This window comes from Puma concolor, unplaced genomic scaffold, assembly GCF_028749965.1.
Source record: "Puma concolor isolate L17-30 unplaced genomic scaffold, mPumCon1.1.hap2 unalloc_scaffold_14, whole genome shotgun sequence".
Classification (NCBI taxonomy): Eukaryota; Metazoa; Chordata; class Mammalia; order Carnivora; family Felidae; genus Puma; species Puma concolor.
Genome location: NW_028240169.1, coordinates 373,313 through 389,731, shown reverse-complemented (window position 1 = coordinate 389,731; position 16,419 = coordinate 373,313). Strand labels below are relative to the sequence as shown.

General features: G+C 38.8%; 2 protein-coding genes across 31 annotated transcripts in view; one reads left to right on the top strand and one right to left on the bottom strand.

Moving 5' to 3' along the window:
- Nucleotides 1-16,419, bottom strand: part of LOC147571616 (uncharacterized) — a 624,145-nt gene that overhangs the window by 243,709 nt on the left and 364,017 nt on the right. Inside the window, exon 2 of one of the 29 annotated variants that reach the window (XR_015247236.1) lies at nucleotides 5,750-5,884. The exons of 27 other annotated variants lie outside the window; for them this stretch is intronic. The gene's annotated coding sequence lies outside the window, so the exon portion shown is untranslated. Of the gene's footprint in view, nucleotides 1-5,749; nucleotides 6,258-16,419 lie in introns of those variants that run through there. One more of the 29 variants, XR_015247235.1, reaches the window with a different exon arrangement.
- Nucleotides 1-16,419, top strand: part of LOC147571620 (uncharacterized) — a 382,686-nt gene that overhangs the window by 281,551 nt on the left and 84,716 nt on the right. The window lies entirely within an intron of this gene.

The following is a 16,419-nucleotide window of genomic DNA, read 5'->3' as shown; positions in this document are numbered from 1 at the left end:
CTCTGAGCTGTCAGCACGGATCCTGACGCGGGGCTCAAACTCACGGACCGCGAGATCATGACCTGAGCCGAAGTTGGACACTTAACCGACTGAGCCACCCAGGCGCCCCTCTTGGATTGCAATCTTTAAGACCCCAAATAAATGCACTATAAAAAAATGTTTATTTAGTTGGAGATAGAGAGAGAGTGCACACACACGCATGAGCTGGAGAGGGGCAGAGAGAGAGAGAGGAAGAGAAAGAGAATCCCAAGCAGGCTCCACATTGTCAGTGCAAAGCCTGAAGCCTGACGCGGGGCTTGATCCCACAGATCATGAAATCATGAGCTGAGCTGAAACCGAGATTTGGCCCCTCAACCAACTGAGCCACCCAGGTGTCCCAAGGCACATATTTTATTTTGCAGCTTGCAGTTTTGTCTTTCATTGGTTGACATCTCCAAAAAGTCAAAGGCCTTCTCTTCTTCGCCCTTTTCCTCACCTCTGGCCTTCAGGGGAAGGTTGAGCAGTTCTATAAAATAGCCTTTTCCCTAGATATTTCTCGGGTCACAAAGACAATTTGAAGAAATGATTAATAAAGATATATGTTACCCTTTTAGGGCCAATTTTGTATTAAAATATTTTCTCCATAGAATACTACATTCATATTTCCTGCTAAGGAGACATCTGGTGTTAAATTCAATTTTTGTGTTACCTGTACTTGGCATCTCCCCACCACAACCCCACCTCATCCCACTACCTTGCTAGGCTCTCTTAGGATGTATATATTTATTCTTGCAACTCAAAAAGTCTCCAGGCATATGCTGGTTGACTTAAACAATGGCAACCTCTTTCACAGCTTTATACACAGGGTTCGCTATTGGTTGTTTTCTTTCAGTCATAGAAGGTTTACTTCCTTAAACTTATGCAGGATTTCATCTATTCAAAATAGTCTGGCTCTTTCCTCAGAAGTACCTGTAAATGATTAAGTATAATCTCCATTCCAAATTCACTGAATTGTCTTAATGTCTTTGTCCTTTGCTTCTGAGAATGGAAGAGTGTCTTAACCTCATCTCCCCCCACAATGATTTAATTTTCAACAGTGACTATCTTCATTTTGATCCTCTCACAAGTTTTTCATTCTGCCATTGCAATTTTAATTTTCTCCTTGTCCCTCTTTAGCCCATTAATCTCATGTTTCATTGTGTTCCATCTTATTTTCATTTCAGTATGATTTCCTCATGGCAAACTTCTTGTGGTTCAAGTAAGGACGCCGATTTTCTAAATTTTTCACCCTGTTTTTGTGGTGAATCATTTTCAGAGGCTAGTTCTGAGTTTCCAGGGTAATGGTTTCTTTTCCTTTCCTGCCATATTTTTCATAAATTCCTGGGGGGTTTTGAGGTTGTCTGTTTTTTGCCTATAGGAATGACAGAGTCCATCTGATCTTTTGTTTGCTATTCACCAGGGTGTAGGGATTGCCACTCAATCCATACTCCTGGTTGTATGCTATAAACATACAAGGGTCTTTTTTTAATATTGTATTTTTAAGTAATCTCTTCACCCAACATGGGCCTCGAACTCACCTGAGATCAAGAACCCTGAGATCAAGAGTCACATGCTCTACCAACTGAGCCAGCCAGGTGCCTCAACATATGAGTGTCTTACTAGAGGCTCTTATTTTGTGCGAATAGCCTTGATGAAGGACTAAGATATAACCTGGGAAAATAAATTCACACGTACAGCTTCCAGCTCCATTATCGATGCCTGCATCAAGTGCATCTCTGGCAGCACGATGTGATCTTAGCCTATTACCACTGCCAAGTGTTTCATGAAATAAATGAACAAGTACAATTTTCAGCTAGTACCAGGGGGGCACTTCCTTTGTCTTCTCCCATTTGATTGCTGGGAGCTTTCGTCTCTTATCCGATGTCAAAGAGAGAGACCTTACTGGGGTAGAGACGGAGCTAGAAAGAACGGAAGGAGAATGCCACCAATGTCTGCTTCCAAAAGAACACCTGTAGGGTGGAGGCAGGGGACATAGCTTAGTTTACTAAAATGTCTAATCTGGTATTTCAGAGAGGTCTGACAGATAAAGGTCATTCACATCCTATTAAAAAGGCATTACTAAGTGAGTGGGAATTTATATAAAATATTGGCTTAGGTTGGTCATCAGTCCTAGTTTGGGTTATTGCCCTGATTTTTCACCTCACACCACGTCTTCATATGTATTTTAATGAGAAGTTGTGCCAGTGTGAAACCAAGGCTGCTGATCAGATGCTGTTCTCAGTCTGAAGCCACAAGGGAAGACTTTAACTAAGTACTTACCCAAATGATGATGAATGTTATGTTAGTAGAGTCTGAAATGCAAAGATCTTACAGTGTGAGAGCAGAAAATCCTCTTTTTTTTTTTTTTTTTTTTAATTAAACAAGGATCTCCATTTCACTGCACTTACTGTTTTCCTTTTGTTGGAGAAAAAAAAATAAAATTCTATCTATAGTGGATCCAATAGTACTTTTAAAATGAAAGAAATCTCATATTTGTTTTGTATTTTATCACACTGCAGCCCTTCTATAAAATTGGAAATGATGATGACACTTTTAGAATTTATTGGGATAATAAAATGGTGATATTATTTTATAACAGTGTTACTCATTTCTCTTCTATTAATGCTTTTCATCCTTATTTCTCATTCTCTAGAGGAGACAGAGGATGACTCCGGCAACTTACATTTTAAGGAATTTATTGGTACATAGTTTAAGAAAAATGGTCAACATTTCTTTCTTCTTTCCATGATGTTATATAATCACATTGGACTATTCTTGTTCATGGACTTTTTCCAGTGGTGAATGTTGCATTTCACAGAGTAGAGTCCAATTTTATTTGAAAATTTCATGATTTTAATAAAAACCCCATTTTTAAATGCTTATTTTGCAGTCAGGAACAAAGAGAGCCTGTGACAGGCAAAACAGACTTTTGCTGAGGGTGTATGAAAGCTGGTAGGATTGCACATGCTACTAACATAAGAGCTTCTTAAAGGAGGCTTTTTTTTTTAATATAACAAGCAGTCTCCAAAAAAGTATTCAGTGCCATGGTTAGAATAACAGCATTTACACTTGTCAAGGGAAATAAAGAATCATCAGGCTGCTATTTTCCACATTATGCAGCATCGATTTAGTACAGACTGCCATGGAACATTCTCCATACACTTACTATGTAAAAATGTAAATCCCTAATTTAATAATTTTCCTCCAGGCTCCTCCCACCCTCAATTTGTCTTCATTTCTCCAATTCTTTGTAGGAAATTAGGGACCTCATTATTCATGGGTCGGGAAGAATTCAATGAATCATGGAAAAAAGGTAATTTATGAAGGCAAGTCGCTTTCTCATCTCCAATGTGCATAAATAATCATAATTTTATTGTCATGATACAATGACCTGATTTCTATTTATAGCTTTGGCCCTGAGAAAAATTAAGTGCAACATAAATTTCATGTAAAAAGATGAATTTGTGAGTCACTTGTCTGTCAGAGGCGAGCCTTGTTTGGAAGCAACTGAGTATGCCAGTGAATTGTATTGTTTCTTTCTTTTGGAAACAATACAAGCTCAAAGTTATGACATCTACTCCTGCCCTTTGACCAAAAAAAAAAAAAAAATGATTTCAAGAGTGAACACTAAATTATTTCATAGCACAGTTCTTTTTGGTCACTACATCTTGGTTTGACTCTGTATGTTCCTCAAATGTATTATGTATGTGTGTGTATACATGTGTGTTTGTGTGTGTATTCCTCAAAATGTATGTGTATGTGTGTATATACATATGTGTATATATATATATGTACACACATACACACATACTAGGAGCATATAGATTCAAAAATGTACATTTATACATATACATGCACATATATAATACAGGCTACATATGCACCTAAGATGTGTATTGTATATGGATGTATGTATGGATGTGTATACAGAGATTTTTCCCAAAGTGTGTGCATCTAAATTATGTCATGCATCTACAGATACCCTCCTGCCAGAGATGCATCTGATGACATGGTTTTTTGTTGAAGTTTGATAAAGCAATTTGCTTCTTGGTACTATTGGAAGCTACAGCAACAATTCAGTCTGGCTGCCATTTTTGGTCAAATATTCTTTCTCAATTAGCTAAAGATTTTTTTAAGTTGAGGTATAATACATGTGCAGTGATATGCAGTGATATTATGTGCAAATGCTAAGTGTACAGATTAATGAATACTTATATATGTCTACACCTGTGTAACCACTCTCCAGGTCAAGATGCAGAGCATTTCCAGCCACCCGGAAAGCTCCCTTGTGCCTTTCCCCAAGATATAACTAATATTTTTACCTCTTTCACCAAGTATTCGTCTTTCCTGATTCTGAACTCCTTATAAACAGAATCAATAGCCTGAACTCCTGTGTTGGCCTTGCCAAAGGAGCCAACATTAGACTGACTTCTCCTCATTAGCTAAGAATCTTGGATTGCAAACAACAGGAAACTCAATCCAACTTAGCTTAAGAAATATAGACACATTTAATGGCTCACTCACTGTAAAACATCCGGAGGAGCTTTGGTCCAGAGTTTATGGAGTCACGAGTAATCTACCTCTGTGTCGTGTGCCTCCTCTGGGCATTGACCGTGTTCCCAGAATGGCTCACCTCATCTTTCAACAATTGCTGAGGAAGTTCTAGGCCATACATCCTCATGCTTTACTGTCTAGCCAAAAGAAAGTTCTGTCCTCTGGTGGTTTCCATGGAAGAAGGAGATAACTTCTCTCAGTACCTGGAATCAGTGTGCTTTATTTACCTGCCTCTTCTCAAATCAATCACTATAGTAAGAGAAAAGAAGTACATTTATTTGAAAGCTATGGAAGCCCATCCCCAGAAAGATGAAGTCAGTCGTACCTAAACCTCATGACTACAAATGTGGAGTGCTCATTCTTTAGAGGAAAACTGGATATGGTTGCTGGAGGAAAACAAACAAATAGCCACAACAAAAAAGTCTAGCTTATAGTAGCCACTTGAAATATCAGTATCTTTCTCTAAAATGAGAAATCCTCTCATGATGTTCACTTCTGGGATCACCACGCTGGTAAACAGCATGAAGCCTCTCTCTGATCAAATAATTGCATGGGTGACTGTCATGGGGGAAATACTCAATTCAGTCAAACCACAATGAAAGCCTGCTTCCCAGAGATTGTCAATCTCAATAAACATCATTTGATGCTTTGAGGCATTTTGTAGTCTAATGGTGCTGAATCGGCCAAAGAGAATGTATCCAAAGAGGAATGAAAGCTGCACTAAAGAACAAATAGCCTGTAGAGGGGGAAAAAATGTGAGTTCAGATTTTTGTATGCCAGGCTGAGATTCTGACAATCAAATGCTAAAGGTGAAAATGCTAGCCTTCAACTTCCATAAATAAGCCATGGCTCCAGGGAAGACCTGGGTGCCTGGATCCAAGGAAGCCATATTTTCCAATCAGTATTTGTCTCGCATAAAGATCCCTCACTGAGTTGTTTTCTTATAAAGTGGAATTCATTTTGGTGCAAAGATTTGAACACTTAAAAGGCACACATACAACAGTAAATGGCACTCTTTGGAGACGTTGACCGATTCAGTGTGTAACAGAATAGGATTTTGACATATCCCAAATACCTAAATATCAGCATGAGCTATAAAAACATTAGAGAGATCAGAGGTGATGTTATGTCTCTAAATATCTTTACTTATCAACAAGCAGGAACATAGGCCTTTTACCTGAGGCATTTTTCTTTTCAAGTTTTCATGGTGGGATTTTATGGTAGCAACCCCTCATGTTTTCTTCTTGCCAGCAGCAGTTTTATTTATAGTCCAGCCCATTCTATCTCACTTCTTCTTAAAAGATGTCAGGACCTAAAGGAAGAAAATGGATTAGATCGGAGAAACTCAAGAGCTGGCTTAATGGAACCTCTGCCTTTTCCCTGTCTAATGCTCTTCACCCCCTTTATAATATGTGCACTACACAGCCTCAAACAGCTGTGAAAATGGGAAATGTTGAAAAAACTTGATCCAGCCATCCATCGAATAAGTCAGCAAACTTATAATAACTTTTTTGGACAGATTTTGTAAGTATTGCTCGTTATTGAAACTAGGAAAATATACTAAGTGTAGCTTAAATAAGAACTACCTACAATCCCATAAAGCAGAGAAAACGAATGCTCTTACTAAATATAGCTTTATCCTGCTTTGCTTACTCAACATTATATTGTGAACATTTTCCCAAGTCAAGAGAAAACTCTTCGAAAAAATTATTGACAATTCCATTTATTGGCAACTTAAGAGAAAGAATAAGGATTTTTCCTGTTTCCTGTGTAGATGCTCTTTCAGGGCAACAAAATAGCTATGGTCAGTATGTGAAAGTTGTGGTTTATGGGAACCTTCTAGGTAAAAATATGGAAAGAATGAGAGAATTTTTTAAATTATCATTTTGTACTCCCTAATAAAATAATTGATTCAGTCAAAGGCCTTCAGTAGATGAACCAATTGATGAAAGGTTGGAAAGATCAGGTTTTGGCCACCTGAACTTGCTCTGCCTTTAGTCTGTTAAGAATGAAACAACCAGACATCATGGCCAAGATGGGAGGCAATATGACAAACACAACACCACCCAAAAAATATTCTTACTTTAAAACAAAAAAATCCTGGGGCAGCTGGGTGGCTCAGTCGATTAAGCCCCTGACTTCAGCTCAGGTCATGATCTCATGGTTCAAGAGTTTGAGCCCTGCACTGGGCTCTGTGCTGTAAGCGTGGAGCCCACTTGGGATCCTCTGTCTCCCCTTCTCTGTCCCTCCCCCACTCGCATTCTCCCCCCCCTCAAAACTAAATAAACATTTTATTTTTTAATTTTTTTTTTAATTTTTTTTTCAACGTTTATTTATTTTTGGGACAGAGAGAAACAGAGCATGAACGGGGGAGGGGCAGAGAGAGAGGGAGACACAGAATCGGAAACAGGCTCCAGGCTCTGAGCTATCAGCCCAGAGCCCGACGCGGGGCTCGAACTTACGGACCGCGAGATCGTGACCTGGCTGAAGTCGGACGCTTAACCGACTGTGCCACCCAGGCGCCCCTAAATAAACATTTTAAAAAACCCACAATGAATAGATTGCCTAAATTAAGAGACTGACAATACTAAGTGTTGGTGAAGAAATGGAACTCCTTCAACTCTCATACCTTATTGGTAGAAATATAAATTAGTCGAATATTTCAAAAAATGGAAAATAGTTTGACAGTTTCTTATAAACTGCAATGTATATTTACCATACAATATAGCAATTTCATTCTTAGGTATTTACCGCCCCCCCCCAATGAAACATGTGTCCAAATAAGGAGTTGTTCAAGAATGTTCATAACGGGCTTTATCTGTAAGAGCCCCAAATTAGAAGCCACCCAAATGTTCACCAATACTAATGGATAAACAATTTGTTGTGTATTCACACTACAGAACATTGCTTCACAACTAAAAGAAAGGACTTCTGATATACACAATAACATGGATGAATCTCAAAAACATTAAACTTGTAGAAGAAACCAGGCATAAACAAGAATATATGATTGTATTAAAAGAAGTTCTAGAATTTCCAGAAAATTTGCAACAATTTGCACAGCGATCAGCAATATGTGACAGCCCCATCTCAGTGTACCCACACTGTCACTGAGGCTTATCAGTGTCTAAAGTCCAGTTAATTTATTGGGTAAAAATGGCTTCTCCTTTAATTCACATTTCTTTGTTTCTTAATAAAATAAGATATTTTCATTTTCATGATTTTTTTTAAATTTGTTTTTTGGTTATTATTTTTCCTTTGGAAATTATTTTTTTTTTAATTTTTTTTTCAACGTTTATTTATTTTTGGGACAGAGAGAGACAGAGCATGAACGGGGGAGGGGCAGAGAGAGAGGGAGACACAGAATCGGAAACAGGCTCCAGGCTCTGAGCCATCAGCCCAGAGCCTGACGCGGGGCTCGAACTCACGGACCGCGAGATCGTGACCTGGCTGAAGTCGGACGCTTAACCGACTGCGCCACCCAGGCGCCCCTGGAAATTATTTTAAAACACTACTTTTCCCCCTATTTTTTCTATTACTGCCGTGCTGTTTTCCTTAATGACTTATAACAGTTCTTTCTATGTTAAGGATATAAACACTTTGTAATATTTATGTTATTTTTTCTGTTTGCTTGCCTTTTTATTTCATTTATTTTTTGAAGAGCAGAGCCTTTTTCTGTTATAATAACCAGATTCATTGCTCTCTTCCTTTGAGATTTGTTCCATACTTTTATCTCCCAGGTAGAGAGACAAATATATTTGCCTAAATTTTCTTTAAAAAAAATTTTTTTAATGTTTATTTATTTTTGACAGAGAGAGATAAAGAGACAGAACATGAGGGGGGAGGGGCAGAGAGGGGGAGACACAGAATCTGAAGCAGGCTCCAGGCTCTGAGCTGTCAGCACAGAGCCTGACCTGGGACTCAAACTCACAGACCATGAGATCAGGACCTGAGCCAAAGTGGGATGCTCAACCAACTGAGCCACCCAGGTGCCCCTGCCTAAATTTTCTTGTAATTTTGTGTAATTTAATTTTAAATAAAAATTCACATTCATCTGGATTGACCCTGGTATATGGTGTTAGATACAGAACTTTTTATAATTCATACTTCTTTATAATTTATCATACGCCTGCCATATATTAAGAACTTATAGGGGTGCCTGGGTGGCTCAGTCAGTTAAGCATCCAGCTTTGACTCAGGTCATGATCTCACAGTTCATGAGTTTCAGCCTTGCATCAGGCTCTGTGCTGACAGTGTGGAGCCTGGAGCCTGCTTTGAGTTCTGTGTCTTCCTCTCTCTCTGCACCTCTCTTGCCCCTGCTCTCTTTCTCTCTCTCTCTCAAAAATAAAGAAACATTAACATTTTTTTTGAAGAAAAGAACTTATATAGTAGGGTCTATCATGGACCACTTGATTGTTACCTACAAAATACGTATCTATGTATCTATTATTATGTGAGTATCACACAGTTTAAATACTTGTTGCTATATATTTCAATATTTAATATGGCTTAAATTTCTACCTACTTATTTTTGAAAAGTTCCTTAGCTTTTACCATCCATTTCAATCTCCAAACACTTGTTGACTATATTCTGTTTGCTAGGTATGCTGCTAAAAAGTGGAGATATGTTTTGAGTTTTCATGGAGAACAATGAGTGCTCTAACAGCAGTAAATAACTAAAATAGCTAACACTTGGTGCTTCCTATGGACCAGGCAGTATTTAGGTGTTTTACATACACTTATACACTTAATCAACCCTTCAAACAATCATATAAGGTAGGTACAATTCTACTCTTCTTTATTTATGATAGAAATTGGGCACAGAAAGTAACTTGCCCAAGACTACACAGCTAGTACGCAGCTGGACCGATATTCAAGACTGGGCAGTTCTAGAAATTAAACCCTCTCACCTCGAAGTTGGGAATGTAAAATGGTGTAACTACTGTGAAAAAGAGTTCAATGGTTCTTCAAGAAGTTAAACATAGAATTTCCATGTGAGTCAGAAATCCCACTCCTAAGTGGATACCCAGAAGTATTGGAAATAGGTTGTCAAACCTATTTGTACATACATACAAGGGAATCCATACAAGGGTATGCATATCCATACAAGGGAATATTCTTCAGTCATAAAAATGAAGTACTAACATAGGCTACAACATGGGGGAACCTGGAAAACATGCCAAGTGAAAGAAGTGAGACACAAACACCAGTTGCATATTGGTATAATTCCACTTTTAAGAAATATCCAGGATAAATGAACTCTTAGCAGTTACTGGTTTCATGGGTACAGGGTTTCCTTTCAGGGTGTTGAAAATGTTTTGGAACTGGTTAGAGATGATGGTTGCAAAACATTGTGAATGTACTAATTCTACTGAATTGCACATTTTAAGATGGTTAATTTTGTGTCCCATCAACTTTACCTGAATAAAAAGGGAGGGTAGTTTGTTTCTCAAGTTCTTGTTCTTGACCACATGCTGCTATGTAAAATGGAGTGTAGGAAAGCTAAGCTTATCTGATCCTGAGGCTCAGAGCAAGCTTTACAGAGGGGCTGATGCTGGACCTGGGTATGGAAAAATGAATGGGGGTTCACCGGACAGATTGTGTGATTTTGCGTGTGGGGGAGGGTGGAGGAGGAAGGCAGAAGCATCCTAGAAAGGTAGAAGAGTTTGTGAAAACGTATAGGCAGAGGAAGTGAAGGTAGTTTGGAGACAAAATAAAAGGCTTTAGTGAAAGAGGGAAATGTCAGAAAGAAGGTTGACACATGCTATTAATACAACACATCCTTACCAACTGCACATTTTCAAAGGTCAAAGGTTGGAAATTTCAAGAGCTATCTGTGGGTAGCAATATAACTCAGGTTGGTTTAGGGCTGCTATTATTACAGTGGTGTCCAAACATATTTAGCTGAAGCCCGGTATAGAATGATGAACTACTTATGCATACTTGTAGTATTTGAGCCAACTCTCAACAGCTTTGAATACATTTTCTACAAAGGTGTTCACATGGTTCTACACACACACCAATTTATTTTTACTTATTTGTAGCAGACATTATCAGTGCCCTGCACAAATCCCTTTGGCACTGACCATTTCTAATCCAGTTGACCCGACTTCCAAATGCCATCCCTGAGTCTCCTTGCCTGTGGTCTTCCTTGGCCACAAGTGTGCACACTTTCCATTTTTACTGCATGCCAAAAATGCTGGGGAATTACACCCCTCAGAAGCAGCCCTCAACAGATGGCTGTTGGGAGTTGTCTCTCTCCTTAAATAAGTCTGAGGGGCATTTTCAACACACTCTTTGAGAGTCCCAGGTAGAATTCAGCTCAAGATGCTCACGGTGCTAGTTTGCTTGATAACGCATGCTTTAATTACTTCCTTCTGTCCCTTGTCTTACTTCTCCACTCCCCGACTTTTTCTTCAAATCCTTGTCTCAAGGTTTCGATGCTTGGGGAGAAAGCCAATGTAAGATATTCACAGATTTCAATTCAAATGTACTTCCTCAGTACATCATCTAGAGTCTAGTCAGGAAAAGAGAATCCACCCTAGATATTTCAGATATGGGGATTTAATACAAGGATCTGGTTATCAAGAGAAGAGGGGTGACGCCCAGATATTGGAAGCGGCTTTTCCCTCTGGCTTGAAACCAGTATCCTACCCTGGCATGCAGACAAATAACAGTCAGGGGAGTCTTCTCTGATCCCAGACAAGGTAACAACCTCTTAGTACCTGCTTTAGTGTGACTTTTATTTTAGTGAATGTTTGATTCACGTCTCTCTTCTCCACTACGTTACAAATCCAAGTGAGCGGGAACCATGTATGTGTTTTGCTCACTATTGAACCCCCAGAGGCTAGCACCAGGTCTGACACCGCAGAGGAACTCACTAAACACGTGGTTGAAGGGAAGGGCTGAATCAATGTTGTGCTGCTGCACGCTTTTGCCAGGTGATCCAAGTCAAACGCCTGATTCTCTTCCTAAAACCACATTCAGTGATGTCAGGTTGACAATTGAAAACTAAACATTGCGGGAGTATTTATACCATAGATGTTGGCAAACGCTTAGAAATACTGTTTTGTTTTCTTTATTTTGTTGCTGAACATTTACCGGCATACCGCTTAAGAGAATCCTGTCTCACAACGGAGCACATGCGACGCATCCATTTCCATAGCTCAATCGGGAAGACTTTCACTGAAGGTCTTCGCATCTGGCTGTGTTTGTGCAAGGAAAGAAGGACATTTTCACAGACTTTTTCTCCTAGGCATGACTGGCTCCCTGTAACTTCAAGGACGCCTGCTGTGGATTGTTCCTGTTCCATTATTTAACAAGTAACAAGAATCTGAAATAATCAAGTCAGGATATTGCTCACCATGCTCACCGCTTCCGGCATTCATGCACGTGTGAGGTTCTGGCCTCACAGCCTGCTCAGCCACATGGCAGGAGCGAGACGGGCCTCCAGCCAAGCTTTCTTTCAAACCTCTGCAAGTCTGGGCACATGCTGGTATGTCTGTAATCTTTCCCCAGATTCAATATTTGAATATGAATTTATTTGGGGGCATAGGGAAGTAAAGGCTTTCCATGAGATGCTCAGCGTCCACCCTATAGCCTTACCTAAACACCAAGGCACGCTGCAGAGAAAATAGTAACTTCACCTACAAAAAGAAGATCAAAATTACTCTTATGGAAGAGGAAAGTTTGTGAGCATCTCCCAAGATTGCTCTTTGAACCAGTCATTACAGTTAGGTTATGGAGAATATTTTGCAATGGGAGGAAATGGTTGACTATATATTAATTTATTTTATTAAAAATTTTCAGTGTTTATTTATTTATTTATTTATTTATTTAGAGAGCACACGTTAGCCGGGGATAGGCAGAGAGAGAGAAGAGAGAGAATCCCAAGCAGCCTCCGCATTGTCAGCACAGAGCCCAACGTGGTGCTTGAACTAACTAACCGTGAGATCATGAGCTGAGCTGAAATCAAGTGTCAGACCCTTAACTGATTGAGCCACCCGGGCACCCCAAATATATATTGAACTTAAAAACTTGTACCTTTTTCCTTTTTCAATCCTATTTCCAAACTGAAAATATACACATGCATTTTTCTCTTGCAATCTCTGTGTATGGTAGCATTGCAGGCGATTTTCATGCTCCTTTTTTTTTGGTATTATGAAGTATATGTATATTGGTCATAAAAATATTGTAAATTAAAATGCAGCAGTTTTTTCTTTAGTATCCACTTTCACTCCATGAAAAATTAGAAGGGGAGTCACAAGTGTGGTCTATTTTATCTCTGTCTTCAGAGGTGAGCACATATTAAAGTCTGGGCCAATCATAGAACCCCATCCTCCTAACCTCACTAATTCTTCCAGGGATATGCGTGTGAGCCCTGGAAACATTAATCAAAGTTCTTTCATGTGACTGACAAATGAATGTTAGGAGAGAGAAAGCATGTCTCTGTCTTTGAATTATAGACTGTACAGATATAGATTTGGGCTGCTAGAAGTTTTCCTCCCTCACTTGTGGAAGGAATCTTTATAGAAATAAAGCCAAAATGCCACGAGAAGAGAAATGAGGTCTGACCGGTGGTCGTATCTGGCGATATTGTTTGATCTCCTGGAATCGCCTGTTCCTGAAGCCAAACCCATCACTGGACTTATAGTTAGTTACCTAAGCCTATGAACTAACTTGTGAGTACTTTTTATTTTGTTTTGAAATGTTTATTTATTTTTGACAGAGAGAGAAAGAGAATCTCAGGCTGAGCTGGATCCCATGACTGTGAGATCATGACTTAAGCCGAAATCAAGAGTCTGATGCTTAACTAAGCCACCCACGTCCCCCTAACTTGTGGTTTAAGTTAGCTCAGCTAGATTTTCTCATTAGTAATTGAATGCCATTTTTACTAAAAACAAAAACAGAAAGATTGTGTTATGGCCAAAGATTAAATTAGAGGAACTCTTAGTTTATCTCTAAAAGTCATGGTAATTTTAACTGAGCCTTGATTTTCATGTGAGCATACAAAAGCAATCTCTTATCACCAAATCTTGAATCCCAAACGACAAATCAGTTACTGGGTATCAATTTGCTCTAGTTGGTAAGTGCTGGGACACCCAGAGATGAATATGAAGATTTCTATCTTCTTGGGACTTTTAATTCAGTGGAATGTTGGGACAAAAAGGATGAGAGAGAGACAGAAAGAGAGACAGAGAAGGCACTCTATAGTAGTGGAAGGCAGGAGATTTACATGATAATTCTACCTTTGAGCTAATTTAAGTAAGTGCCTTTTTTTTTTTTTTTTTTTTTTGGTCTGTCTCTTTTTCTGTCTCCAAAATATAAAGGAGTTTACTACTTCTCAGAGGACAGTCTAGGGGAACTGTAAGTTTCCTACAAGCCTTGTAGGGGGTCTAGGAGCTCGAAACTATTTTCCTAGTAATTTTTTAAATTTATTTTGAGAGAAAGAGCACATGAGCAGGGTATGGCCAGAAGGAGGGAGAGAGAGAGAGAGGGAGAAAGAGAGAGAGAGAGAGACAGAAAGAGAGAGAATCCCAGGCAGGCTCCGTGCTGTTAGTGCAGAGCCCTACCAAGGACTCAATGTCACTAACTCCGAGATCATGAGTTGAGCTGTAATCAAGAGTCTGACACTTAACCAACTGAGCCACCCAGAAGCTCTGATTTTCACAGTAATTTTAAAACACATTTGTCTTTTACAGTCATTCCCTCACAAATAGTTCTCCAAACTACAGGACAAGTGTTGACATCATCACTTTAATGGATAATTGAATATATGCTTGAATATTCCTGTGGTGCCTGCACCTGTCAGAGGTAGTAAGTTTAAGGTGTAAGTATGTATCTTTCCAGAGATGAACTCACACTTTTTCAATACTTCTACTGTACCCTCACAATCATAATCTCATTGACGTCCAACAAATTTTGAAATCCATGAATTTTTCTTGTATACACACAAAGACACAACTAAATGGGAGTATACCTTATTGTCTCATTTTGCAATATTATACTTTTTTTTTCAAAAAACTCCATTTAAGGTTTATCAAAATTATTTTAGGATTTATATTTTATTCTCAAATGAAAAAAAGATATTCTCTTTATATTTAAAGATGGTTCATTGGCTTATAACAGGAAGATTAAAATGGCTTGCTTAAATGTTGAAGATGTTGAAAGAGAAAACAGATACCTCAGAGAATTCTGTCTCACGGAAGGGAAGGATAGATGGCGAAAAACAAAACAGGCAAAGCTGAAAATAACAAATATATAATGTGAGCCATCGTTATAGATGCTAACAATTACCTTACTGGTCTGTGCAACAGAATATTTTCAAATATTATTGTGTGCAAAATTGTGGTATCAATTGAGATACCATTGAGAGTCATCATTAAAAGTTTAAAGAAAAAAAGAATTGAGTATTTTAACCACAGATGTGATAAACTCTTTAAAAGTCAAAAGTTGTTCGATACAGATTTGCAAGCTAGAAACAAAGCAGCTACTGATGCATCTCACAGGTTAAATATTTCATTGGTTTGAGAAGCACACAGAAGAGCTGCTAAACTAATAAATCCTGTACTGTTGACATTGCTGAATGCCTGCTGCATGAAAAGTCAGTCAAAAGAACAACAACAGTGGCATTTTCCGGAGATAACAGTAATTCATGGATTTGAATATTTTGCTGCAAATATAAAGAACGCATTAATTTCTCACTTGCAAAACTGTACTTACAGTTTGCAAATTTGAGTGAATAATTTTTTTAACATTTATTTATTTTTGAGAGAGAGAGGCAGAGCATGAGCAGGGGAGGGGCAGAGAGAGAGAGAGAGAGGGAGACACAGAATCCAAAGCAGGCTCCAGGCTCTGAGCTATCCACACAGAGCCTGACACAGGGCCTGAACCCATGAACTATGAGATCATGACAGCCAAAGTTGGACACTCAACCGACTTAGCCATCCAGGCGCCCTGCAAATCTGAGTGAATCTAAAGATGACCTGGGCTTGCTGGTTTGCTTGCATGCCCCTATCAGCATCGATTCACTATCCCATAGAATCTTTTTCCGTGAATCCTCAGCAACAGATTAAAAAAAAAAAGTGCTGAAACACTCAAATTTTGAATAATGTTTTGCACTTCATGATTTAGTCGTGGAACAATGGTTTTGACATTTGCCATGTCTAGTGCAAAAGCAACTTTGGGCCAAACTGCTGGGCTGTAGCATAGATCCAGGCAGTGGTATGGAATTTCTAGCCATCGTTCTGTTTTTCACTGATAGGCACTCACAGGGACAAGTAATCATTTGAAAATAAAAGTAAAAATAAATGCCGGTTTCATGAAGAGTGTCCTTGATGAACCAAATTATTAATTTTACTGAATAACAGCCCTCGGTTTTCTGTGTGACAAAATGGAAAGCATCCAGGAAGCATTTTTGCTGAATTTTGAAGTACTCTGGCTGTCTTGAGGAACAGTGCTTGTGGACAACTGGGTTAAGAGCTAAACTAACCGCTTTTTTTCATAGGGTGGGATCTCCATTTGAAAAACTACCTACAGACAAACTATGGTTATTCAGTTTTGGATATTTGGAAGACAGTTTCTTCAAAATGAGCAAAGGGAGACCATCACTTTGAGGAAAACAACTGACAGCATGTGTTACCAACTGCAGAATTTGAAGTCTCATGTACAGATGGGAACTGTGGAAAATTTTATAAGCACCTCCATGAGCATGACATGATGAGTTTTTCTAATGAGGTTGGTGGGAATATTGACATATGTGATTTGTGATATTTCAACGGAATGTGCGACATTTGGAAGATCCGTACAACTCAGGGAACCAGTATCTTCCAAATGCTTGATCCATGA